The 26,615-nt window shown below is 61.6% G+C and overlaps 1 pseudogene; it reads right to left on the bottom strand.

Annotated features, from left to right (window-relative positions):
• Nucleotides 1-713: 713 nt before the first annotated feature.
• LOC119940048 lies at nucleotides 714-25,687 on the bottom strand (annotated as a pseudogene).
• Nucleotides 25,688-26,615: the final 928 nt, after the last annotated feature.

The raw sequence follows: 26,615 nt of genomic DNA, 5'->3' as shown, positions 1-26,615 counted from the left end.
CCCCTCTCTCCAGGGACCTCTGCGCAGAAAGCAGAACTAGTAGCTCTATCTCGAGCTATGGAATTGGGAAAGGGGATGTGTCTTAATATATTTACTGACTCCAAATATGGCTTCCATGTCTTACATGTTCATGAGACTATTTGGAAACAGCGAGGTCTCCTCACTGCCCGAGGCACCCCTATCAAACATGCAGAGGCCTAGGCCTCAGCCCCTTTGAGCTGCTGTACGGTCGCTCCTTTCTCACTACTGATCTTGTGGTGGACCCAGAAGCACAGGCTTTAGGGCACTTTGCCTCCCAGCTAGGAGCGGTACACGCGGCCCTGCGCAGGTATGCAAATTCTCATTTGCCAGCCCCCAATGTAGACGGGGCTCCAGTGGGCACCACCATAACATCAGGCTCACTTGTTCTCTTGAAAACTTGGCAGACGGTGGGGAAGGCAGATTTAGAGCCAAAATGGACAGGTCCTTTCCGAGTGATACTTGCTGCCCCCACTGCTGTGAAACTGGAGGGCCAGTCCTCGTGGACTCATAACTCACGCATTAAACCCTATACGCCTCCTGTCCCAGATTTTTCTGATTCTCCCCAGGAGGACACTCCCTCACAGTTCAACTGTGACCGAATTGGCAACCTCTGCCTCCGGCTCCACAGGGAAGAGCACCAACCCTTGGGACAGAAGTCAGCTGAGGAACCTGAGGGTGACGCTACCCCCATCTTACAGGCTCTACGAGAAATCACCCCGACCGTGACACCACCGCCATCTCGCCATAGAGCTCACGGCCGGTTTGCGGTACACCCATACGACCCTGAACACATCTAGTTATGAGTTTATCGCCCACTGTCAGCATGAAGCTGCTCCAGAAGATGGACCATCGACCCTCAGCAACCCCTTAGGAATAAGGGTCGTATGTCTTTGAGGGGGGAATGATGGGGGCCCCCTCATGCACCATGGAAAGTTTGCAGATATTGCTTGAATGTACGTGGTTCTGTTGCCATATCTGGTATGGGCCTTAGACCCTGCAGCACACTGGCTGGGTCCAGGAACCAAACCAAATAAGGAGGTAGACTCGGCCCAGCTCTGTACCAAATCTGCACCAATCCAGTCCCCACTGTTTTCAAATCTACCAATCACTGTGATCAGCAACAGCGGTATATAAGCCCGCTGAATTGGGCACTCGGGGCCTTTTCCCTTAAGGGAATGAGCCTGCCGGGTGCGTTACCCCCTATTCGGTCTTCGGCCTTACCAATAAAACTTTATTAAAACTTTCGGCAGTCACATGCTGTCTGACTAATTCTTTAGTCGCCCGGCAACTTGGTGGCCATCCGGAACAACCGCCGCCATCAGTACCCTCTGGACCCTCACAGTACATTGGACTCGGACAGTCCCCCAGAGTGAACAGGGAAGGGCCGGCACCCTCCGCTGGACCGACCCCCCCTTGTAGACTTCTCCCCCTTCTAGACTGTGAGCCCACTGTTGGGAGGGACTGTCTCTATATGTTGCCAACTTGTACTTCCCAAGCGCTTAGTACAGTGCTCTGCACACAGTAAGCACTCAATAAATATGATTGATTGATTGATTGATTGATTGATTAAACCAGCATCTCCTGGTGCTCGGAATTGAACAACTCGTGGAAGAGAGGGAGAAAACTCAGGAACCAAGCCCCTGGTCCCTCCCCGCCCAAGAGGGCCTACTTTGTGCAATAGTAATGGGTGCACCCCCAGGGCCGGAGCGCGGGCTGGCCCACCATTTGAGGGACAGGGCCACTGGGGTACAAACCTGGAGCACTTTGGCCAATGTGGTCAACAGTGACTGGTCCCTGTTCCAGTCCCCTAAGGTGCCGATTACCCGGCGTGTAGCAGCCATGATTAGGAAAGGCCTGGGATTCAGGAGGGCAAAGCTGGTTCCAACGAATAGCAAAAGTTATACCCACCGACTCCCACGGCAGGTTGGCTCAGGAGGGTTGGGCTCAGGAGAACAGATGATCATATGGAGGTTGTTAATCAATCAATCAATCAACCAATCAATTGTATTTATTGAGCTCTTACTGTGTGCAGAGCACTGTACTAAGCGCTTGGGAAGTACAAGTTGACAACATATAGAGACAGTCCCTACCCAACAGTGGGCTCACAGTCTAGAAGGGGGAGACAGAGAACAAAACCAAACATATTAACAAAATAAAATAAATAGAATGGATATGTACAAGTAAAATAAATAAATGAATAGAGTAATAAGTATGTACAAACATATATACATATATACAGGTGCTGTGGGGAAGGGAAGGAGGTAAGACGGGGAGGATGGAGAGGGGGACGAGGGGGAGAGGAAAGAGGGGGCTCAGTCTGGGAAGGCCTCCTGGAGGAGGTGAGCTCTCAGTAGGGCCTTGAAGGGAGGAAGAGAGCTAGCTTGGCAGATGGGCAGAGGGAGGGCATTCCAGGCCAGGGGGATGACGTGGGCTGGGAGTCGACAGCGGGACAGGAGAGAACGAGGCACGGTGAGGAGATTAGCGGCAGAGGAGCGGAGGGTGCGGGCTGGGCTAGCTGCAATATCTGGATCGTATCCCTTTGGGCCTTGGTCACTAGCTTGAAGTGTCGGTAAAGTGGATAACATAAAACTTCTTCCAAAGGCAACGAGGACATCGTGAACACTAGTCCAACTCTCAAGCCAACTCAATGTTGAACTCAGTTTTCTGATGTTCCATGAGGATTCAACATTCTTCTCTCCTTCAGTTATACACATTTCATAGGAATATGCCAAAAGAATGTCAATCAACCTAAGGTATACTTGATGATGTGCTCCCTTATCCAACAGATGAGATTTATTTGTGAAATTTCTCAGCTGATATTTCTCCTCTTCAGAAAAAGAAACTAATTCAGTTTGATTACCGGGCTCCTGACTCTTTTCCACGGAAGCCATACTTTTTGTGTAAAGATTGGTCCACCAGGAGTTATACTTCAACAAACCCTGAATTGCCTCATCTTCAAAAAAATCAGCTAAGTAATGATCGGGATCAAATTTGGCCTCTTCAGCAGCCAAGCGTTTCTGTCTGCGTTCAATGACAGGAGTTAAGTCAGGGTTTTTAACGCCAACAACATCATTCAATTCATCCTGAAGTCGTTGAAACACTCCTGATCGTAAATATCCAAATCCATACTGACACTGTATATTTAAAATGTTTTCTGTAGGTGCTTCATAGGGAACCTGCTCAATTTCCCAATCAAATTCTTCTTCTTCCTGCTCTTGCTCAGAAAGCTCAGAAGTGCCTATCTCCTCCACAAGAGGTTTTGCGGGCCTTGATTTCTTTGGTACCAGAAGTGCTGTCAGCATATTGAGTCCTTCAAAATGCTGGGCAGGGGTCTCTTTGGGCATTCGAACTGTAAAAACTCCTTAATCTGCATCATAGGATGCTGCTTCTCTTCCATTTTCCACAATCCTTCCAGGAAGAGTTAGCCTGAGAAAATAAGGTTTAGCATAAAATTTGAAATCTGACCCTTCAAAGTACACATCAAATTCAGAAACTCTTGCATAAGGCACACTGATGGTTATAGTAAGGAAATCTGGATTTCCTACAGACGAGCTGGATGGGCTGCCCACACATATCTTGAAGCTGCTCACTCAGGAAGGTAGACCAACGGCCCCAACCACCACAGAGCGGGGAAATTAGAAGGGGAATCCGGCGGACCTGGCTGTTGGACGGCGGCCGTGGCCCTCTCGCAACCCGGGTGCTTCCCCCCCCCCCCCCCCCCCCCCCCGCATATGACCGTCCTAGTAAATGATCTTCGGAAAGTCTCCTTACCGGTAGACACCAGGGCCTGGGTATCTATAATGATGATGAGGAAGGATGCTTGGCAAGGAGGCCAACCTCCATATTTGGGGTTACTGGGAAATGGGGGAACCTTCTGGTCACCTGAGCACCCAGCTACTCAAGAAATTTGCAAGCTAAAGCATGGGGTAGGAAACTTAACCACTTTGCCTTCAGGGCGAGAGCTATCAGATTGGAAGATCAAAAGGTAATTCCTTTGAGGGAAGGCACCTCCCTCTAGCAAAGGGTTGCCTTCCTCTTAGTGAATGGCTGCCTTCCTCAGTCTAAGGCACCTCCCCCTAGAAACTACAATAGCGGTAATTACGAATGAATTGGGAGTGAACTTGCCATTGTTCTCCCAACCTAGGAACAACTGGAGAGGTGGTGATTTAATCATTATATCTGAAATGCCACTGCCTTAAATTTCGCTAACTTTGTAAACGGTAAAACTAAATCAAATACAAAAGTCATCTTGATATATTTGAAATGATAAATGAATCTGACTGGGCAAACCTGTGCAGCTAATACCAATGAGGGCTGCCCACTAACTTTGGTAGAGGCTTGGAGATCCTCCAAGACCTAGACCCTTCTCTTTTGCAGACATCACACCTGGGAGAGGGGGGATGACGACACATCACTCTGTGAAACTGCTTGGCCTGCTCGTCATTTAACGTGTTAAATATTAGAACACGCAAAGTCCAGATTTAATTGCTGCATATTATAAATTATATGTATTAGAACTGGGGTTTGTTCAGCTTTTCTTGTTAAATTGATTCAGATGGTCTTTAATATAAAATCTCCATTTTTCAGGGTTTACAATGCAAGTTCTGCACAAGCTACAGCCTAGCTAATGGGCAAAAAGCAGTTGTATGTTATTCGGTATCATACATATGTACAGATCTGGATGTCTACTTTGTCTTTGCGATTGTTTCCTTTTAAGGGACTGGAAAGGTTTAGTCACCATATCCCAAGGATTTGGAAAGCAACAGAAGAGTAATTGGAAAATTTGTTAAAATTGTTAGTAGTTTCTAAAAATGAGTTAAGAATAATTGTTTAATATTATTAGGAAAAAGCTATCATTTCAAACTTTATCAATCGTATCTGGCTATATGATGCTCCTGGGTACTTCTCTGCCTCACAATTCTATGGTCAGGATTGCCTGACTTCCAGACAGGCCCAAAAAAAGAATCATCACTGAACTGCCTCCCAGAGAGCTTGTCTTCAGTCTTTGCCATGGTGTGACAGCATCAGGGAAGGGAACCTATTTCTACCAGGTGACCTGGTCCTGTTCCAACATGACCGGTGCTTCTTGCCCCCTCATTCCAGTGGCTCTGGACAATTGGACACGATGATCTTTGGCAGTGTACCATGCAGTTAATGAGGAGTCCACACCACCAGAGGAGTTTTGTACTGGTTCTATGGACTCTTTAGACTTGAGGAGGGAAGCTCACTGTTCCATGGGTTGCTGCTACTTTTGCTCCTGGCGGTGGGCTTAGTGAGAGGGTGGTGGTTACTAAGTTGCTGTTGCTCAGCCCTTTTCACAAAGGTGTGACAAACACTACAGTCGCCCCAGCTCTTGCCTCTGTGTGCTATCTTAAGACCGTTGTGCTAGAAAGGGAGGGGCTTATTATCTGTCCCAGTGCTACACTGCTCTATCTGTGGGCAGCGGCCACTTCAACCATTCCTGGCCCCTTTCCTCAGTGCAGTGCCTCAAAACCATGGTGGGCCACCGACCACCTTCCATACCTCCAAACTTCCTACTTGCACCCCTTGAGGGCGGGGCGCCGCCTTCTATTGCCCCTGGCCATGGGATAGGAAATGTCCTCTGCCTCAACCCATGGATCTGCTTTTCTGGTTTCTGTGGCTAGCCAGGGAGGTTATCAGCCCATGCGGTCAGGGAAGGGACAGCGCCGGAAGGCACGGCTTCCAGTGCAACCCCACCACTATGCGACCCGGAGGGGATGCAGGAAGAGGTGGGGTCAGGTGGGCACAGATGGCAAGGGCCAAGGGCTGGTATGTCCCGAGGTGACCCTGGGGTACCGGCCATCTCAAGGTCAAAAGCTATCGTGACCACCTGAACCAGCAGGAGGAACTCAGAAGTGAGGGTGGGATACTGCCCCCACGACCAAATCTGCCAGATTGACAGCCTAAGCCGGGAATACAGAAGGTGTCCCTCGCCCCTATGCCAACCAAATTAGGTATGGAGGAGGGGGGAGGGCAGAGATTGGGTAGACTGTGGCCGGAAGCTGGAATGGCCTAGGGGCACAGGCAATAAATACCTGTCGCCTCTGACCTTTGGGGTCAGAATACCAGGACACGCAGCAGCAGGAGGAGCAGCTGCCGCAGCAGCAGCAACAGCAGCAGCAGCAGCAGCAGCAGCAGCAGCCCACGTGTCTCTCTGCCCAGAAGGCCAGATGCCCGCTCTACAACCAGAAACAACACACTGAGGCAAGGGCCGCGGGACGGGTGAGTGTCTCGTGGGTGGGACCCAGGTACCCCACTGCTGATGGGAATCATGAGTGGATTCCTCCCATGTAGGGAGAGCACATTGTGAGAGCTAGCTGCCCACCACTTGCGCAGGTAATGTAATGAATTCTTCCCATTTGGGAAAGTAAGTGGATTCTTCCCGAGTGGGAAGTGCACATGGGTAAGAGCTAGCCACCTCACCCACGCGCGATTACGTATGATTGTGTTCCTCCCGTGTAGGGAACCTCTAATATTGCCAATTGATTATATTCCTCCCGAAAGGGAAGTTCAATCCACTGGGCCGAAACAATTACATAAATTCAATTCGCCTCGTGGAATAAATTTTATATAAAACTCAGGCTTTCCGTCCCCGGCCTCTCTCTCTCTCTCTCGCCTCGCCGATCACTGAACGAACCCGTCCCCGGACGACGGGTGTCAGATACCTGGGCCAGGAGACAGGGGGACAAGGGCAGGGAGGCAGAGGGGTACTTGGGCTGGGAGATGGGGGACCAGGGCCGGGAGACAGCGGGGGACCAGGGCCAGCAGGCAGAGGGGTACCTGGGCCGGGAGACGGGGGAACCAGGGCCAGAAGGTAGAGAGGTACCTTGGCCGGGAGGTAGAAGGGACCCAAGGCCGGGAGACGGAGGACCAGGGCCGGGAGGCAGAGGGATACCTGTGCTGGAAGGCAGAGGGGGTCCAGGGCCGAGAAATGGGGGATCGGGGCAGGGAGGTAGAGGGGGAGCAGGGCCGGGAGGCAGAGGGGGACCAGGGATGGGAGGCAGAGGGGGACCAGGGCCGAGAGGCGGGGGGGATCCAGGACTGGGAGGCAGAGTGGGACCAGGGTTGGGAGGCAGAGGGGGTCCAGGCCGGAGAGGCAGAGTGGGACCAGGGCCAGGAGGAGAGGGGTATGTGTGTCGAGAAACAGGGGGATCAGGGCCAGGAGTTAAAGTGGACCCTGTGACGGGACGGTGAGTGACCCAAGGGCTTGGAGGTAGATGAAGACCAGGGCTGGGAGGCACAGAGGGACCAGTGACGGGAGGCAGAGGGGGACTAGGGCCGGGAGGCAGAGGGGTACCTGGACTGGGAGACAGGGGGTCAAGGGCCGGGGAACAGAGGTGCGCCTGGGCTGGGAGACAGGGTCCTTGACTGGGAGGCAGAAGTTGACCAGAGCCAGGAGGTAGTGGGGTACCTGGGCGCGGAGGCAGAGTGGGACCAAAGCAGGGAGGCGGAGGGGTACCAGGGCTGAGAACGGGGAGGACCAGGGCAGGAAGGAAGAAGGGGACCAGGGTCAGGAGGCAGGGGGGACCAGGGCAGGAAAGCAGAGGGGGGACCAAGGCCAGAAGGCAGAGGGGGACCAAGGCCAGGAGTCAGGAGGAGCAGGGCCTGGAGGCAGAGGGGTACCTGGTTCTGGAGATGGGGACCAGACCTGGGAGGTAGAGGGGACCACGGGCCAGGACGGAGAGAGACCCAAGGGCCTGGAGGTAGAAGGAGACCAGGGCCGGGGGACACGGAAGGACCAGGGCCTGGAGGCAGAGTGGGACCAGGGCAGGGCGGTAGAGGGGGACTAGTGCCGGACGGCAGAGGGGGGACCAGGGCCGGGAGGTAGAGGGGTATCTGGGCTGGGAGGCTGAGGCAGACCAGGGCCGAGAGGCGGAGGGGTCCGGGCCAGGAGGAAGAAGGGTACCTGGCCCGGGAAATGGGGACCAGAGCTGGGTGGTAGAGTTGTACCTGTGCCAGAAGACATGGGGACCTGGGCCTGTTGGTAGAGGGGACCCAGGACTGGGAAGGAGTGAGGAACCAGGGCCTGGAAGCACAGAGGGCCAGAGCCGGGAGGCAGAGGGCAACTGGGATGGGGAAGCATAGGGTGACCAGGGCCAGGAGGCAGAAGGATACCTGGGCCGGGAGACAGGGGGACCAGCGCCGGAATGTAGAGTGGTACCTGGGCTGGGTTGTGGAGGGGACCCAGGGCGAGGATGGGTAGAGGAGACCCACGGCAATAGGAGACTAGGGCCGGAAGGTACAGAGAGACCAGGGTCGGGAGGCAGAGGGGCCATGGCTGGGAGGCAGAAAGGGACCAGGGCCGGGAGGCAGAGGGGGATCGAGGCAGAGGGGGATCGGGGCAGATAAGCAGGGGGAACCAGGATATGCAGGCAGAGGCCAACCAAAGCTGGGAGGCAGAGGGGGACCAGGGCCGGGAGGCAGAGGGGTACCTTGGCCAGGAGACCCGGGGGCCAGGGTTGGGAGGTAGAGAGGTACCTGGGACGGGAGACAGGGGGACTAGGGCATGGAGGTAGTGGGGACCCCGGGCTGGGCTGGAGAGAGACCCAATTGCCTGAAGGTAGAGGGAGACCTGGACTAGGAGGTACAGAGGGACCAGGGCCAGGAGGTAGAGGGGGACCTGGGCCAGAAGACAGAGGGGTACCTGGGTTGGGAGACAGGTGGATCAGGGTAGGGGGCACAGAGGGACCAGGTTCGCGAGGCATAGGGAGACCATGGCAGAGCGGCAGAGGGGGACCAGGGCTAGGACTTAGAGGGGTACCTGAGCCGGGAGACAGAGGGACCAGGGAATGGAGGTAGAGGGGACCCAGGGCCGAGATGGAGAGAGAGATCCAAGGGCCTGAAGGTAGAGGGAGACCAGGACCAGGAGGCACAGAAGGTCCAGGGCCCAGAGGCACGGAGGCACGGAGGGACCAGGGCTGGGAGGCAGATGGTGATCAGGGCCAGGAGACAGAGGGGTACCTGGGCTGAGAGACGGGGTTCAGGGCTTGGAGGCAGAGGGGGACCAGGGCCAGGAGACAGAGGGGTACATAGGCCGGGAGGCAGAGGGGGACCAAGGCTGAGAGGTGGGAGAGACCAGGGCAGAGACGCAGAGGGGGACCAGGACTGGGAGCCAGAGGGGGACCAGCGCCAGGAGCAGAGGATTACTTGGGCCGGGAGACGGGGTCCACGGCTGGGAGGCAGAGAGGTACCTGGGCCGGCAGTCAGGGTGACCAAGGCCAAGCGGCAGTGGGGGACCAGTTCCGACAGAAGGGGGGGACCGGGGCAAAGAGCCAGAGGGGACCAAGGCCAGGAGACAGGGGGACCAGAGCCGGAAGGTAAAGCGGTACCTGGGCCAGGAGAAGGCCGACCACGGCCGGGAGGCAGAGGCGGACTAGGGCCAGGAGGCAGCAGGGTAACTGGGCCGGGAGACAGAGGGGTACAGGTGCTGAGAAGTTGGGGGGACCAGGGCTGGGAGGCAGAGGGGGACCAGGGCCGGGAAGCAGAAGCGTACCTTGACTGGGAAATGGGGACCAGGGCAGGGAGGTAGAGGGGTACCTGGGCCAGGAGGCAGAGGAGTACAGGTGCAGTGGTGAGAAGTAGGGGGTACCAAGGCAGGGAGGCAGAGGGAGACCAGGGCCAAGAGGCAGAGGGGTACCTGGACTGGGAAAGGGGACCAGGGCCGGGAGGCAGAGGGGCACAGGTGCTGGGAAGTCGGGGGCACCAGGGCAGGGAGGTAGAGGGGTACCAGGGCCAGGAGGCAGAGGGGTACCTGAACTGGGAAACGGGGACCAGGGCTACTAGATAGAGGGGACCCAGGGCCCGGACCGAGAGAGCGGCCAGGGCCTGGAGGTAAAGGGAGACCAGGGCTGGCAAGCACAGGGGGAACAGGGCTGACAGGCAAAGGGGGACCAGGGCCCGGAGGCAGAGGGACACCAGGGCCAGGAGGCTGAAGGGTTCCTGGTCCAGGAGGTAGAGGGGGATCAGGGCTAATGATCAGGGGGACCAGGGTATGGAGGCAGAGGGGAACCTGGGCCAGGAGACAGAGGGACCAGGACGGCGAGGTAGAGGGGTCCCAGGGCCGGTATGGAGAGAGACCCAAGGGCCTGAGGGTAGAGAGAGACCAGGACCAGGAGGCACAGAGAGACCAGGGCTGAGAGGCAGAGCAGAATCAGGGCCAGGAGTCAGAAGAGGACCAAGGCCAGGAGGCAGAGGGTACCTGGGCTGGGTAATAGGGGGACCAGGACCGAGAGGCGGGGGGGGGGCAGGGCCGAGAGGCGGGGGGGACCAGGGCCGAGAGGTGGGGGGGATCAGGGCCGAGGGCGGGGGGGACTAGGGCCAGGAGGCAGAGATGGACCAGGGTGGGGAGGCAGAGGGGAACCAGGGCCAAGAGGCAGAGGGGGACCACGGCCAGCAGGCAGAGGATACCTGCACTGGGAAACAGGGGGACCAAGGCAGGGTGGTAGAAGGGTACCTAGGCCAGGAGAATGTCAACCAGGACCTGGAGGCAGAGGGGTACCAGGACCAAGAGGCAAAGGGGCACCTGGGCCGGTAGAGAGGGTACCAGGGCTGGAAGGAAGAGGGGGACCTGGGACAGGAGGCAGGGGGGTACCTGGGCCGGAAGGTAAAGGGGGAACAAGGCCAAGAAGTGGTGGGGGACAAGGGCGGGGATGCCGAGGGGGACCAGGGCCTGGAGGCAGAGGGGGACTAGGGCCAGGAGACGGGGGACTAGGATCAGGAGGCAGAGGGGAACTAGGGCTGGGAGCCAGAGGGGAACTAGGGCTGGGAGGCAGAGGGGGACCAGGGCCGGGAAGCTGTGGGGTACCTGGGCCGGGACGCAGAGGGGTACAGGTACTGAGAAGCATGGGGGGCCAGGTCAGAGAGGCAGAGGGGCACCAGGGCCAGGAGGCAGAGGTGTATCTGGACTAGGAAATGGGGACCAGGGACAGGAGGTAGAGGGGTACTTGGGCCGGGAGACAGGAGGACCACGGCCAGAACGTATAGGGGACCCAGTGCCGGGAACGAGAGAGGGACCAGGGCCTGGAGGTAGAGGGTGACCAGGGCGCAAAGACAGGGAGGGACCAGGGCCGGGAGGCAGAGGGGGAGCAGGGCCAGGTGGCAGAGGGGTACCGGGTCCGGAGACAGGGGGCCAGAGCCTGAAGGTAGAGGGGACTCAGGGCCGGGACAGAGAGAAGGGCCAGGGCCAGGAGGTAGAGGGAGATGAAGGCCGGCAGGCAGAGGGGGACCTGAGCTGGTAGGCAGAGGGACCAGGTCCGGGGGAAAGATGGGGACCAAGGCAGGGAGGTAGAGGGGAACTAGGGCCGGAGGGAGAAGGGAACCAGAGCCAGAACATTCGAGGGGGCGGGGGGGGGACAAGGGCCAGAGAGTAAATTGGGACCAGGGCTGAAAGGCCGGGGGGGACAAGGGCCGGTAGGAAGACGGGGACCAGGGCCGAGAAGCCGGGGGTGGGGGACCAGGGCAGGTTGACAGAGTGGGACCAGGACCAGGAGGCAGAGGGGTACCTGGGCAAGTAGGCAGAGGAGGACCAGGGCCGGGAGGCAGAGGCATACCTGGGCCGGGAGACATTGGTACCAGGGCCGGAAAGTAAAGGGGGTCCAGGGCAGGGACGGAGAGAGACCAAAGGGCCTGGAGGTAGAGGGAGACCAGGGCAGGGAGGCACAGAGGAGCCAGGGCCGGATGACTGAAGGGGAGCAGGGCAGGGCGGCAGATGGGGACTAGGGTCAAGAGGTATAAGGGTGCCGGGAGATGGGGTACCAGGACCGGAAGGCAGAGGGGGACCAGGGCCGGGAGGCAGAGGGGGAATAGGGCTGGTAGACAGGGGGACCAGGGCCGGGTAGCAGAGGGGTACCTGTACCGGGAACAGAGGGACCAGGGCCAGGAGGAAGAGGGGTACGCGGCCCGGGATACAGGGGGACCAGGGCCAGGAGGCAGAGTGGTACCTGGCCGGGAGATAGGGGGACTAGGGTCAGGAGGCAGAGGGGGACCAGGGCAGGGAGGCAGAGGGGTATCTGAGTCTGGAGCTAGGGGCACCAGGTCCAGGACGGAGAGAGATCAGGTAGAAGGAGACCAGGGCCGGGAGGCAGAGGGGAACCAGGGCTAGGCAGCAGAGGGGGACCAGGGCCAGGAGGCAGAGGGGGACAAGTGCTAGGAGGCAGAAGGATACCTGGGCCGGGAGGCCTAGGGGTACCTGGGCCGGAAGGCAGAGTGGGACCAGGGCAGAGAAGAAGGGGGAAGCAAGGCAGGGAGTCAGGGCCAGGGCCGGAAGGCAGAGGTATATCTGGGCTCGGAGACAGGGGACCAGGCCCGAAAAGTAGAGGGGACCCAGGTCCAGGACGGAGAGAGAGACCCAAGGACTTGGATGTAGAAGGAGAACAGGGCCGGGAGGTAGAGGGGGACCAGGCCCCGGAGGCAGAGGGTTACCAGGGCTGGAAAAAGGGGGACCAGGCACGGGAGGCAGAGGGGGACTGGAGCAGGGTGGCAGAGAGGGACCAGGGCAAGGAGGCTGAATGGTCCCTGGGCTGGGAGACAAGGTGACCAGGGCAAGGAGGCTGAATGGTCCCTGGGCTGGGAGACAAGGTGACCAGGACCTGGAGGCAGAGGGGAGCCATGGCTGGGGAGGAGAGAGACCCAAGGGCCTGGAGGTAGAGGGGAGCCACGGCCGGGGAGGAGAGAGACCAAGGGCCTGTAGGTAGAAGGAGACCAGGGCCTGGAGGCACAGAGGGTCCAGGGCCGGGAAGCAGAGGGGGACCAGGAAAGGGCGGCATAGGGGGACCAGGGCCGGGAGGTAGATGGGACCCTGGACCGGGAGGCGGAAAGACCAAAGGTCCTGAAGGTAGAAGAAAAACAGGTCCGAGGCACTTATGGACGAGGGCCGGGAGGAAGATGGGGACCAGGGCTGGCAGGCAGAGGGGACCCAGGGCTGGGATGGAGAGAGACCCAAGGACCTGGAGTTAGAAGGAGACCAGGGCAGGGAGGCAGAGGTGGACCAGGGCCATGCGGCAGAAGGTGACCATGGCCAGACGGCAGAGGATTACTTGGGCCGGGAGATGAGGGATAAGGGCGGGAGGAAGAGGGGGACCAAGGCCTGGAGGCAGAGGGGGCCCAGGGCCAGGAGGCAGAGGGGTACCTCGGCCGGGAGACAGGTGGAGCAGGGCCGGGAGGCAAAGGGTTACCTAGACCAGGAAACAAAGGGACCAGGGCTCGGAGGTAGTGGGGTACCTGGACCGGAAGGCATGATGACCAGGGCCGGTTGGGAGAGGATAACCAGGGCTGGGAAGGAGAGCGGGCCCAGGGCCTGGAGGTAGATGGAGACCAGGGCCGGGAGACACAGAGGGACCGGGGCTGGGAGTCAGAGGGGGACCGGGGTGGGGAGACAGAGGGTGACCAGGGCCAGGAGGCAGAGGAATACCCTGGCTGGGAAACAGGGGGACCAAGGCAAGGAGGCAGAGGGGTACCAGGGCTGGCAGTCAGGGGGACCAGGGCTGAGTGGCAGAGGGGAACCATAGTTGAGAGATTGGGGGGACCAGGGCAGGGAGGCAGAGGGGGACCAGGGCAGGGAGGCAGAGGGGGACCAGGGCCAGGAGGCAGAGGGGTACCTGGGCCAGGAGACAGGGGACCAAGGCCAGGTGGCAGAGGGGTACCTGGGCCGACAGTCAGGGGGCCAGGGCCAAGCAGCAGAGGGAGACCAGGGCCAAAAGATCGGGGGGGGGGGAACAGGGCCGGGAGGTAGAGGGGTGCCTGGGCCCGTAGACAGAGGGACCAGGGCTAAGAGGCCGAGGGGGACCAGGGTTGAGGCGCGGGGGGGACCAGGGCCGGGAGGCAGAGGGGCACCTGGGCTGGGAGACAGGGTTCAGGGCTGGGAGGCAAAGGGGGACCAGGGTCAGGAGGCAGTGGGGTACATGGACCGGGAGGCAGAGAGGGACCAAGGGCTGAGAGGCGGAAGGGACCAGGGCAGGGATGCAGAGGGAGACCAGGACTGGGAGGCAGAGGGGGACCTGGGCCGGGAGTCAGGAGTCAGAGGGTGACTAGGGCTGGGAGGCTGTGGGGTACCTGGATTGGGAAACAAAGGGGCCAGGGACCGGAGGTCATCTGGTACCTGGGCCGGAGGTTATGGGGACGAGGGCCGGTTGGTAGAGGGGAGCCAGGGCTGTGAAGGAGAGGGACCAGGCCCTGGAAGTCGAGGGGCACCGGGGCAGGGAGGCAGAGGGAGAACAGGGCCAGGAGGCAGAGGGGTACCTGTGCCGGCAGTCAGGGGGACAAGGGCCGAGCAGCAGAGGGGGACCATGGCCGAGAGACAGGGGGGACCAGGGCAGGGAGGCAGAGGGGGACCAGGGCCAGGAGGCAGAGTGGTACCTGGGCCGGGTTATGGGGTCAATGGCTGGGAGGCAGAGGGGTACCTGTGCCGGCAGTCAGGGGGACAGGGGCCGAGCAGCAGCGGGGGACCAGGGCCGAGAGACAGGGGGCACCAGGGCCGGGAGACAGGGGTACTGGAGCCGGAAGGTAGAGGGGTACCCGGGCCGGGAGAAGGCCGACCAGGGCCAGGAGGCAGCGGGGTACCTAGGCCGGGAGGCAGAGGGGTACAGGTGTGGAGAAGTTGGGGGGACCAGGGCAGGGAGGCAGAGGGGTACCTGGACTGGGAAACGGGTACCAGGGCCGGTAGGTAGAGGGGACCCAGGACCGGGACCGAGAGAGCAGCCAGGGCCTGGAAGTAGAGGGATACCAGGGCTGGCAGGCACAGGGGACCAGGGTCCGGAGGCAGAGGGGCACCAGAGCCCCTGGGCCGAGAGGCAGCGGGAGACCAGGGCCAGGAGGCAGAGGGGTTTCTGGGCAGGAAGGCAGAGGGGGACCAGGGCCAGGAGGCAGAGTGTTACCTGGGACGGTAGACAGGGGACCAGGGATGGAAGGAAGAGGGGGACCAGGCTAGGAGGCAGGGGGGTACAAGGGCCGGGTGGCAGAGGGAGATTAGGGCCGGGTGGCAGAGGGAGACCAGGGCCTGGAGGCAGAGGGGTACCAGGGCCAGGCGACAGAGGAGTATCTGGGCTAGGAGATGGGGGTGTTCCTCTGCCTCCCTGCCCGTGTATCCCCCTGCTTCTTGGAAGTAAAGGAGAACTAGGGCCGAAAGACAGAAGGGGACCAGGGACGTGAGGCAGGGGGCAACCAAGGCAGGGAGGTAGAGGGGGACCAGGGCCAGGAGGCAGAGGGGGACCAGGGCAGGGCAGTAGTAGTGACCAGGGCCAGAAGGCAGAAAGATACCTTGGCCGGGAGATGGGGGACCAGGGCTGGGAGGAAGAGGGGGACCTGAGCCAGGAGGCAGAGGAGTACCTGGGCCGAAGGCAAAGGGGGGACCAGGGCCTAGAAGGGCAGGGGACAAGGGCAGGGAGGCAGAGGGGGACCAGGGCCTGGAGGCAGAAGTGGACCAGAGCCAGGAGACAGAGGGGTACCGAGAAGCAGCGTGGCTCAGTAGAAAGAGCACGGGCTTCGGAGTCAGAGGTCATGGGTTCAAATCCCGGCTCCGCCAACTGTCAGCTGTGTGACCTTGGGCAACTCACTTAACTTCTCTGTGTCTCAGTTACCTCATCTGTAAAATGGGGATTAAGACTGTGAGCCCCATGTGAGACAATCTGATCACCTTGTAACCTCCCCAGTGCTTAGAACAGTGCTTTGCATATAGCAAGCCCTTAACAAATACTATTATTATTATTATTGTTACCTGGGCCGGGATATGGGTGACCAGGGCCAGGGGACAGAGGTTTACCTGCGCGGGGAGACTGGGGCACCAGGGCCTGGAGGTAGCGGGAACCCAGGTCCAGGAGGCAGAGGGGGACCAGGGCAGGGTGTTGGGGGGGACCATGGCCAGAAGGCAGAGAGGTGTCAAGACTTGTAGATGGGGGACCATGGCCAGGAGGTAGATGGGGACCAGGGCCAGCAGGCTGACGGGTACCTGAGCAGGGAGGCAGATGGGGACCAGGGCCAGGAGGCAGAGGGTTACCTGGGCGGGGAGACTGGGGGCCCAGGGCTGGAGGTAGGGGGAACCCAGGTCCGGGAGACAGTGGGGGACCAGGGCAGGGTGGCGGGGGGAGCCATGGCCAGGAGGCAGAGGGGGACCAAGGCTTGTAGATGGGGGACCAGGGCCAGGAGGTAGAGGGGGACCAGGGCCAGCAGGCTGAGGGGTACCTGGGCAGGGAGTCAGATGGGGGCCAGGGCCAGGAGGCCGGGGGGGGACCAGAGCCAGGAGGTAGAACCCGGGCGGGTAGATGGGGCACCAGGGTCGCGAAGCGGGGGGTGGGGGGACAAAGTCAGGGAGGAAGAGGGGAACCATGGCCGGGAGACAGAGGGGGACAAAGGGCTGGTAGGCAGGGGGACCACAGTTTGGAGGTAGAGGGTGACCAGGGCAGATAGAACAGGGGGCCCAGGGCCTGGATGTAGAGGGGACCCATGACAGGACGGAGAGAGACCCAGTGGCCTGGAGGTAGAGGGAGACCAGTGCCGGCAAGCTAAAGGGACCAGGGTAGGGAGGCAGAGGGATACCTGGGCCCGGAAGCATAGGGGGACCAGGGCCGAGAAGCAGGGGGGACAAGATCAGGGAGGCAGAGGGGAACCATGGCCGGGAGACAGAGGGGGACCAGGGCTGGTAGGCAGGGGGACCAGGGTCGGGAGGCAGAGGGGTACCTGTGCTGGGAGGCAGTGGGACTAGGGCAGAGAAGCAGAGGGGACCCCGGGCCGAGAGGTGGGGGGCAACTAAGTCAGAGAGGCAGAGGCCGGCCAGGGCTGGGAAGCATACGGGGTCCAGGGCGGGAAGGCAGAGGGGTACCTGGGCCAGAAGGCTGGGGGAACAGGGCCGGGAGGTTGAGGGGACGCAAGGCCGGGAGGCAGAGGGGGAAAAGGGCCAGGATGCGGCGGGGTACCTAGGCCGGGAGTCACAGGGGGACCCGGGCTGAGAGGCGGGGGAGACCAGGGCAGAGAGGCAGAAGGTGACCAGGGCAGGGAGGCGGAGGGTGACCAGGGCCGGGTGGCAGAGGGGGACCAGGGCCAAGAAGCGGGGACCAGGGCCGGCAGACAGAGGGTTTCCTCTGCCTCCCTGTCCTTGTCTCCCGGCTTCTTGGAACTAAAGGGGGAACTAGGGCTGACAGGCTTAGGGGAACCAGGGATGAGAGGCAGAGGGGGACCAGGGTACGGTGACAGAGGGGACCAGGGCCAAGAGGAGGGGTGGACCAGGACCGGGAGGTAGAGGGGGACCCGGGGCGGGAGGCAGGGGGTGACCTGGGTAGGGAGTCAGAGTGGGAGCAGGGCCAGGAGGCAGGGGGGACCAGGGTCAGGAGGCAGAGGGGTACCCGGGCCGGTATACGGTGGACCAGGGACGGGAGGCAGAGGGGAACCAGGGACGGGAGGAAAAGGGGACCAGGTCCGAGAAGTGGGGGTGACAAGGGCAGAGAGGGAGAGGGGGACCAGGGCTGTGAGGCAGAGGGGTACCTGGGCCTGTAGACAGGGGCACCGAGGCTGGTAATTAGAGGGGATCCAGGGCTGGGACGGAGAGGGGGGCCAGGGCCTGGAGGAAGAGGGAGACCAGGGCTGGCAGGTACAAAGGGACCAGTGCCGGGAGACACAGGGGGACCAAGGCCGAGAGATACAAGGCGACTAGGGCTGGGAGTAACCGGGGCACTCATGCCGGTAGGCAGAGGGCAACCAGATCCGGGCAGAAGATGGGGACCAAGGCAGGGAGGTAGATTGGACCTAGGGCTGGAAGGAGAAAGAACCCAGTGCCAGAAGGTCGAGGGGGGGCAAGGCCTGAAAGTAAAGTTGGACCAGTGGGAAAGGCAGAGGGTGACAAGAGCCAGGAGTCAGAGGGGGACCAGAGCCAGGAGGTAGAAGGGTAACTGGGCAGGGAGACAGGGGGGCTAGGGCCGGGAGGTAGAGTGGGACCAGGGCCAGGAGGCAGCGGGGTACCTGTGCCAGGAGGCAGTGGGGGACCAGGGCCGAGGGGCTGGGGCACCGAGGCAGGGAGGCAGAGGGGGACCAGGATGGGGAGGCAGAGGGTGATCAGAGCCCAGAGGCAGAGGGGGGACCTGGGCCAGGAGACAGGGGGATCAGGGCCTGGATGCAGAGGGGGAAAAGGGTCAGGTTGCAGCGGAGTACGTGGGCCGGGAGGCAGAGGGTGACCAGGGCCAGGAGCAGAGGGGAACCAGGCCCGAGAGGCAGGGGAGGACCAGGGCAGGCAGGGGGGACCAGGGATGGGAGTTAGAAGGGGACCAGGGTGGGGAGGCAGAGGGGGACCAGGGCCGGGAGACAGAGGAACCAGGGTCAGGAGGCAAAGGGGGACCAGGGCGGAAAAGTGGGGGCGACAAGGGCAGGGAGGCAGAGGGGGACCAGAGCCGGGGGGCCAAGGGAGACCAGGCCCTGGAGGCAGAGAGCATCAGGGCTAGGAGGCAGGGGGGTACCTGGCTCGGGAAATGGGGACCAGGGTCTGGAGGTAGAGGGGACTCAGGGCCGTGACGGAGAGGAGGACCAGGGCCGGGAGGCACAGAGGGACCAGAGCCGGGATGCAGACGGGGATCGGGGCGGGGAGGCAGAGAGGGACCGGGGCCAGGAGGCAGAGGTGTACCTGGGCCGGGAGACAGGGGGACCATTACCGGGAGGCAGAGGTGTACCTGGGCCGGGAGACAGGGGGACCAGGGCTGAGAAAAGGAGGGGAACAAGTGCCGAGAGGCAGAGAGCGACCAGGTCAGAGAGGCAGAGGCAGACCAGAGCAGGGAGGCAGAGGGATACCTGGTCCGGGAGACAGGGGTACCAGGGCCGGGAAGCAGAGGGGTAACTGGGTCGAGAGACGGGGGATCAGGGATGTGAGGCAGAGGGTGACCAGGGCCGGGAGGTAGGGCGGGGTCAAGAAGTATGGGGGACCGGGATCGGAAGGCATAGGGGGACCTGGGCCGGAAGACAGGGAGACCAGAGCCGAGAGGCCGAGGGAGATCAGGGCGGGTAGGCAGAGGGGGACCATGGCCAGGAGGCAGAGTGGAACCTGGGCCGGGAGATAGGGGGACAAGGGCTGGAAGGTAGAAGCGGGGGTCAAAAGGGCAGGGAGGCAGGCAGAAGGGGACCAGGGCCGGGATGCTGAGGAGGACCAGGGCCGGGAGGCAGATGGGGATCAGGGCCAGGAGGAAGAGGGGTTCCTGGTTCTTGAGACTGGGGGAGCAGGGTCGGGAGGTACGGGGAACCACGGCAGGGTGGCAAAGTGGGACCATGGCCAGGAGGCAGAGGGGTACCAGGGCCGGTAGACAGGGGACCAGGGCCAGGAGGTAGAGGGGGACCAGGGCCAGCAGGCTGAGGGGTACCTGGGCAGGGAGGCAGATGGGGACCAGGTCCAGGAGGCAGAAGGGTACCTTGACCGGGACCAGGGCTGGGAGGAAGAGGGGGACCAGGGCCAGGAGACAGAGGGGTACCTGGGCCGGGAGATAGGGGACCAGGGCCTGGACGCAGAGGGGGACCAGGGTAGGGAGGCAGGGGAGGGGGACCATGGCCAGGAGGCAGAAGGGTACCAGGGCTGGTAGAGGGGGGATCCGGGCCAGCAGGCTGTGGGCTATCTGGGCAGGGAGGCAGATGGGGACCAGGGCCAGAAGGCAGTGGGGGACCAGGTCCAGGAGGCAGAAGGGTACCTGAGCCGGAAAGCAAAAGGGGACCAGGGCTGAGAAACGGTGGGGGGCAAGGGCAGGGAAGCAGAGGGGGAGCTGTTCCTGGAGGCAGAGGGGGACCAGGGCCAGGAGATAGAGGGGTACCTGGGCCAGGAGATGGGGGACCAGGGCCTGGTGGCAGAGGGGTACCCAGGGCCGGGAGGCAGAGGGGGACCAGGGTAGGGCGGCGGGGGGGTAGGCCATGGCCAGGAGGCAGAGGGGTACCAGGGCTGGTAGACGGGGGACCAGGGTCAGGAGGCAGAGGGGGACCAGGGCCAGCAGGCTGAGGGGTATCTGGGCAGGGAGGCAGATGGTGACCAGGGCCAGAAGGCAGTGGGGGACCAGATCCAGGAGGCAGAAGGGTACCTTGGCTGGGAGACGGGGAACCAGGGCTGGGAGTAAGAGGAGGACCCGGGCCAGGAGACAGAGGTGTACCTGGGCCTGGAGATCGGGGATCAGGGCCTGGAGGAAGAGGGGTACCTGAGCGGGGAGCCTGAGGGATCAGGGCTGGGAGGTGGGGAGAACCCAGGGCCGGGAGGCAGAGGCGGACCAGGACAGGGTGGGGGGGGGCAGGGCCAGCAGCCTGAGGGGTACCTGGGCAGGGAGGCAGATGGGGACCATGGCCGAGAAGCAGTGGTGACAAGGGCATGGAGTCAGAGGAGGACCCGGGCTAGGAGGCAGGGGATTACCTGGGCCAGAAGACGGGGGGATCAGGGCCGGGAGACAGCGGGACCTAGGCCGAAAGGTCGAGGGTCCCAGGGCCCGGACGGAGAGAGGGGCCAGGGCTTGGAGGTAGAGGGGGACCAGGGCCAGGAGGCACAGGGGTCCCCAGGCCGGTAGATGGGGGACCAGGGCCGAGAGGCAGAGGGGGACCAGAGCCAGAAGGCAGAGGGGTACCAGGGATGGGAGGCAAAGGGGGACCGTGGCCGAGAAGCGGGTATGACAAGGGCAGGGAGTCAGAGGGAGACCGGGGCCGGGAGGCAGGGCCAGGTACCAGGGCCGGGAGGTAGAGAGGGACCAGGGTGGGGAGGCAGGGGGGACAAGGGCCAGGAGGCAGAGGGTTACCTAGGCCGGGAGATGGGGTACCAGGGCTGGGAGGTGGAGAGACTCAACTGGCCTGGATGTAGAAGGAGACCAGGGTCAGGAGGCAGAGAGGGACCAGCACAGGGTGGCAGAGGGGGACCTAGGCCATGAGGCAGAAGGGTACCTGGGCCGGGAAACAGGGGACCAGGGCAGGGAAGCAGAGGGGGACCAGGTCCGAGAGGCACGGGACCACCAGGTCATAGACGCCGAGGCGGACCAGGGCTGGGAGATAGAGGGGTACCTGGGCCTGGAGTCAAAGGGGGACCAGGGTGGAGATGCGGGGGTGACAAGGGCAGGGAGGCAGAGGAGGACCAGGGCCGGGAGGCCGAGGGGGACCAGTGCCAGGAGGCAGAGAGGAACCAGGGCTAGGAGGCAGATGGGGACCAGGGCGGGTAGGCAGAGGGGACCAGGGCCAGGAGGCAGATGGGTACCTAGGCCGGGAAGCAGGGGGAACAGGGCTGGGAGGTAGAGGGGACCCAGGGCCTGGACAGAGACTCACCCAAGGGCCAGGAGTTAGAAGGAAACCAAGACCGGGAGGCCCTGGGGGACCAGGGCTGGTAGGCACAGAGTAACCAGGTCCGGGTGGCAGAGGGGGACAAGGGCAGGGTGGCAGGGGTGGACCAAGTCCAGGAGGCAGAGGGGTATCTGAGCCAAGAGCCAGGGGGACAGGACCGAGAGGTAGAGGGGTACCTGGGCCGGGAGGCAGATGGGGACCACGGTGAGTTGGCAAAGGGGGACCATGGCCTGGAGGAAGAGGGGTACCTAGGCCAGGAGACGGGGGACCAGGGCCAGGAGGCCCAGGGGAACCTGGTTCTTGAGACCGGGGGACCAGGGCCGGGAGGTAGGGGGAACCCAGGGCCGGTAGGCAGAGGGGGACCAGGATAGGGCGGCAAGGGGGGACCATGGCCAGGAGGCAGAGGGGTTCCAGGGCCAGCAGGTTGAGGAGTACCTGGGCAGGGAGGCAGATGAGGACCAGGGCTAGGAGGCTGGGGGGACCAGGGCCAGGAGGCAGAGGGGTACCAGAGACGGGAGGCCAAGGGGACCAGAGCCGAGAAGCGGGGGTGACAAGGGCAGGAAGGCAGAGGGGGACCAGGGCCCGGAGGCAGAGGGGGACCACGGATGGTAGACAGGGGAAGCAGGGCCGGAAGGCAGAGGGAAACCAGGGCCAGGAGACAGTGGGACCAGGATCGAGAGACGGGGATTTCTCTGCCTCCCTACTCTTGTCAATCAATCGTATTTATTGAGCGCTTACTATGTGCAGAGCACTGTACTAAGCGCTTGGGAAGTACAAGTTGGCAACATATAGAGACAGTCCCTACCCAACAGTGGGCGCACAGTCTAGAAAGGAGACATGAGCCCACGGCTCCCTGCTTTGTCCCCCTGCTTTGTGGAACAAAAGGGGAACTAGGGCTGGTGTAACATAGGAACCAGGGCAGGGAGGCAGATGGAGACCCGGGCCGGGATTTAGAAGGGTACCCGGGCCAGGAGACAGGCGGACCAGGGCCGGGAGGTAGAGGGGACCCAGGGCCGGGAGGCAGAGGGGGACCGGTAGATGGGGAACCAGGGCCAGGAGGTAGAGGGGGACTAGGACCAGCAGGCTGAGGGGTACCTGGGCAGGGAGGCAGATGGGGATCAGGGCCAGGAGGCACAGGGGGGACCAGGGCCATCAGGCTGAGTGGTACCTGGGCAGGGAGGCAGATGGGGACCAGGGCCAGAAGGCAGTGGGGGACCAGGGCCAGGAGGCAGAAGGGTTCCTTGGCCGGGAGATGGGGGACCAGGGCTGGGAGGAAGAGGAGGACCAGGGCCAGAAGGCAGAGGGGTACCTGGGCCGGACGGCAAAGGTAGACCAAGGCCGAGAAGCGGTGAGGGACAAGGGCAGGGATGCAGAGGGGGATCTGTTCCTGGAGACAGAGGGGTACCTGGACCGGGGGACAGGGGGATCAGGGCCGGGAGGTAGGGAGAACCCAGAGCCAGGAGGCAGAAGGGGACCAGAACAGGGCGGAAAGGGGGGACCATGGCCAGGAGGCAGAGGGTTACCAGGGCCAGTAGATGGGGGACCAGGCCAGCAGGCTGAGGGGTTCCTGAGCAGGGAGGCAGATGGGGACCAGGGCCAGGATACAGGGGTGGGACCACGGCCCGGAGGCAGAGGGATACCCGGGCAGGGAGGCAGAGGGGTACCAGGGAAGGGAGGCAAAGGGGGACCATGGCCGAGAAGCGGGGGTGATTAGGGCATGGAATCAGAGGGGGACCCGGGCTGAGAGCCAAGGGATTACCTGGGCCGGGCGACGGGGGGATGAGGGCCGGGAGACAGTGGGACCTCGACCAGGAGGTCGAGGGTCCCAGGACTGGGATGGAGAGAGGGGTCAGGGCTTGGAGGTAGAGGGAGACCAGGGACAGGAGGCAGAGGGAGACCGGGGCCAGGAGGCAGAGGATGACCGTGGCCGGGAAACGGGGACCAGAGCCGGGAGGCAGAGGGATACCCGGGCCGGTAGACGGGGGACCAAGGCCGGTAGGCCTAGGGGGACCAGGGACAGGAGGCAGAGGGGTCCCTGGGCCTGGAGGCAAAGCAGGAGTAGGGCCGAGAAACGGGAGGGACAAGATCAGGGAGGAAGAGGAGGACCAGGGCCGGTGGACAGGGGGACCAGTGCCGGGAGACAGGGGGACCTAGGCCAGGAGGTAGAGGGTCCCAGGGCCGGGACGGAGAGAGGGTCCAGGGCCTGGAGATAGAGGGATACCAGGGCTGGCAGAACAGGGGTACCAAGGCCCGGAGCGACCCAGTGGCCTGGAGGTAGAGGAGACCAGGGCCAGGAGGCTTAAAGGGACCAGGGTCGGGAGGCAGAGGGCAACGAGGGCCTGGAGGCAGAGGGGGACCAGGACCGGGAGACGGGGGACTAGGGTCAGGAAGAAGAGGGCTACCTGGGCCTGTAGACAGGGGCGCCTAGTCCGGTAGATAGAGGGGATCTAGGGCCAGGAAGGAGAAAGGGACCAGGGCAGGGTGTCTGGGCGGATCAGGGCCAAGAGGAGGGGTGGACCAGGGCCGGGAGGTAGAGGGGGACCCGGGCCGTGTAGGGAGGGTAGGGAATCAGAGTGGGAGCAGGAGGCAGGGGGGACCAGGGTCAGGAGGCAGAGGGGTATCCGGGCCGGTAGATGGTGGACCAGGGACGGGAGGCAGAGGGGGACCAGGAAAGGGAGACAAAGGGGACCAGGTTCGAGAAGCAGGGGTGACAAGGGCAGAGAGGGATAGGGGGACCAGGGCTGGAAGGCAGAGGGGTACCTGGGCCTGTAGACAGGGGCACCTAGGCTGGTAGTTGGGATCCAGGGCTGGGACGGAGAAAGGGGCCAGGACCTGGGGGAAGAGGGAGACCAGGGCTGGCGGGTACAAGGGGACCAGTGCCGGGAGACACAGGGGGACCAGGGCTGAGAGGTACAAGGTGACAAGGGCTGGGAGTAACCGGGGCAACAATGCCGGCAGTCAGAGGGCGACCATGTCTGGGCAGAAGATGGGGACCAAGGCAGGGGGGTAGATTGGACCTAGGACTGGAGGGAGAAGGGGACCAGGGTCAGGAAGTAAAGTGGGACCAGTGCTGAAAGACAGAGGGGGACAAGGGGACGACCTTGGGAGCTGCAGGAGAATCACTGACCTCTGCCAATCCCCAAGCACCAGTTGATTTGGAGGAGATGGAAGAAGCTGAGAGGGTGCCCTCTGCTGACTGTGTCCAAGAGCTGCAGGGGATCCCCGGCCACAGCCAATCCCCGCACTCCACTGATTTGGGGGCAACGGGAGAATCTGCGAGGGCGCCATCAACTGGCCGGGCCCGCGAGCTGCAGGGAAATCCCTTGCCTCAACAAATCCGGGCCCCACTGAAGTGGGGAGGACGGGAGGACCTGCGAGGGCGCCCTTTGCTGGCCCACCCAGAACCCTGAAGAATGGGTCCTGGCTCCAGCAAATCCCCATGCTCCACTGAATAGGGGGTGGTCCAGGAGGAGCTGCGATGATGTCCTCTGTTGGCCGAGCCCAGGAGCTGCAGAAGGGTCCCCGGCTCCAGCCGATCCCCACGCTCCTCTCAGTTAAGGAGAGTGAGGTAAAGGGGAAGAGCTGCGAGGGCGTCCTCTGCTGGCCGCGCTCGCGAACTGTAGGGTTGTCCCCGACCCCAGCCAATCCCCAAGCACCAGTTGATTGAGGGGAACGGGAGGAGCTGCGAAAGCGCCCCCTGCTGGCCGAGCTAGCAAACTTAAGGAGAATTTCCGACATCAGCTGATCCCCACACTCAACTGATTTGCGTGCGATGGAAGAATCTGTGTGGAATCCATCTGCTGGCCGAGACTGCATGCCAACATGAAATGAATATGGGGCTGGAAAATGAAAGTAAGGCCCTCGAAGCCGCAAAAGTGACTCGCAAGAACCAGGAGGCAAAATAGCTTTATGTGGGTAAACGGTAAATAAGACCGCCGAAGAAGCAGTCGAGAAGGGGGTCGTCTTGGGGTGCACACTAGCAGAGCTACAGCACCGACCGATGAGCTGCCCGAGAGTATGGGCACTTATAATTGGAACCCGGGTGCCTGGCACCCAGACGAAGAATGGGGTGATGAGGAAATGATAGACATCATAGAAGACGTACTCACAGGACAATGGCGTTCGCTTACCCGGTGGCAGCAGTCACTCAAGGTTCTACTTCAAGGTCTTCAGGTGATGGGGGCTGGATACGTCTTGCTGGCCTACATAGATTCTGATCAGGGGACCCACTTACGGAGCTCGAGGTCAAGGAGTGGGTCATGCAACATGACATTCTGTGGCCCATAACTGGCTGGTGGGTAACATCAACACTCCAGTAACGTTGATCGGCGGAACCGACGTATGGTGGGACGCCGCCCCAAAAGACAATGGTTGCCTGCCACTGCATTAGCAGCCGGAAAATACAATGGGATGTGGGAGACTGTGACGGTATTCAACGCCACTGTGCATGTGACCTGCCACCTGCTGAGCACTTCTCATGATTGGAGTGTGAGCGTCATGGCAGATCATCAATGACACGGCCTGGCTACACCTCAACCCGATTAACAGAGAGACCGGCCGGATATGAAGATCAGAGAGCATTAACAGCACCCATCAAGCTGAATGGGGGATGCCCTTCCTGGATCACCTCCCCATGGCCCAAATATGGTTATCGTACCCCCGGGCTGGGAAAACGCCACAGGTATGTTGCCAACTTGTACTTCCCAAGCGCTTGGTACAGTGTTCTGCACACAGTAAGCGCTCAATAAATACGATTGAATGAATGAGTGGTTCCTGGATCTCGGGCATGCCCCTTTTAGTTGTCAAAGGAATACCGAGCTATAAGGACAATGGGGACAATGGGTTACCCAGGGGACAATGGGTTAACCAGGGACCAGGGCCGTATACCTATGAGAAGCCATCCTGGAAAGGCTCGCTTGATCACGCACACTCGATGGACTTAGCGAAGCAACCTCATGGTCGTTGGAACCGTGGTGGGTAGAACTCGAGCAGACTAACTCCGGCAACAATGGCCCTGGTGGGTAGGGAACCGGTTAGCCGGCAAGGGCCCCCGGACGATCGAACAGAGAGATGGGTGGTCGCGCTGAAAGTATGGAACCAAGCGGCCATACATGGCCTATGGGATGCCCGAGGCTTAGACCTCCAATCTGAAAGCCAGATCCAAGAGCTAATTAGCACTGGAATGTTGCAGAACGTCGTGGGTGGGCTGGGTGGTGGTGGTGGTGAAGACGAATTGCACTGAAAGCTGGAGCTCTGAAAGCATTCACTTGCATCTTCACCAGAAGAGCTGGACCGTTGGGCCAGAAAAGTCACCC

The sequence above is a fragment of the Tachyglossus aculeatus genome, chromosome 18 (assembly GCF_015852505.1).
Source record: "Tachyglossus aculeatus isolate mTacAcu1 chromosome 18, mTacAcu1.pri, whole genome shotgun sequence".
NCBI lineage: Eukaryota > Metazoa > Chordata > Mammalia > Monotremata > Tachyglossidae > Tachyglossus > Tachyglossus aculeatus.
Note: the sequence above shows the minus strand (reverse complement) of the source record. Positions and strands in the feature narration are given on the sequence as shown.